Source organism: Staurois parvus, unplaced genomic scaffold (genome assembly GCF_062004578.1).
Source record: "Staurois parvus isolate SC_StPar_1 unplaced genomic scaffold, SC_StPar_1.0 ptg000199l, whole genome shotgun sequence".
Lineage (NCBI taxonomy): Eukaryota > Metazoa > Chordata > Amphibia > Anura > Ranidae > Staurois > Staurois parvus.
Window position 1 is genome coordinate 1,698,961 of NW_028317995.1, and position 1,014 is coordinate 1,699,974.

The 1,014-nt window shown below is 47.1% G+C and overlaps 1 non-coding gene across 1 annotated transcript; it reads left to right on the plus strand.

The window, feature by feature from the left end:
- Positions 1 to 282: 282 nt before the first annotated feature.
- On the plus strand, positions 283 to 355 carry TRNAR-ACG (transfer RNA arginine (anticodon ACG)). The gene has a single exon. It is a non-coding gene; the product is annotated as a tRNA-Arg (tRNA).
- Positions 356 to 1,014: the final 659 nt, after the last annotated feature.

Genomic DNA, 1,014 nt, shown 5'->3' on the forward strand with positions numbered 1-1,014 from the left:
TGACAACTGTCAACGCCGGCCAATGAGAAGCGAAAATGGGCGTCAAGAGGAAAAATCCAAACACGTCATCAGGCCTTGCAGCTGGTCGACGGTGGCATGAGGCTAGTGGCGCCAACCAATTAGAGAGAAGAGTCAGTGAGGGGCGTTAACGTTTTTAGAAACTGGTCTTTATTGGGTGTTGGACCACGCCTTTAAAACAACCATAGCAACATGCAAACGCACCAATCGGAGTCAAAGGAGGTCTTCCTTATTAGATATGCTTGGAGAACTGTGTTCGTCAGTGGGCCAGTGGCGCAATGGATAACGCGTCTGACTACGGATCAGAAGATTCTAGGTTCGACTCCTGGCTGGCTCGGAATGACATTTTTTTTTTAGGTTCTCAGATGTGTAATTTTTATAGAGGTGTCGCAAAACGGTTTAGCCCCAGTTCACAGTAATGTAGTGTCAGAAACACAGCGAATCCTGTGCGCTTCCAGTACTGCATTGCAATTGTATGGCGTCCATGCGATCTTGTACAGGTGTCAGCCTGGGTTTACACTTGTGCGGTGCGACATACCGCATGTGATTCGCGTAGGAACCACATTCCTGTGCAAATCGCATGCGAATTCTGTGCGGTGCCATTTCAACTAAACATTTTGTATGGCTCCAATCGCAACCAAAAAGGTGCAGGACCCTTTTTTTGGTCCGCACTAGAATCGGATCGCATGGGTGTTCATACCTATGCAATCCGATTCTGCACACTGATTTCAAACTGATTTCGGGGTGTCGTTAACCTAAAATACACACCTGCAATGGTTCGTGTGAATGGGGTGCAATTATGATACGGTGCGGAAAACGGTGCAAATTTCGCACAGCATCAGTGTGAACCTAGGCTCAATGTTAAATCAACGATACCCTGAAACATCGCAAAACGCAGTGCGATTACCAGAATTTGCATCATGTGGGTGTGAACAACCATGCAATGTGAATCTGGTGGGGAAAAAAAAGGATCCTGCACCTTTCTGGTGCGGATGC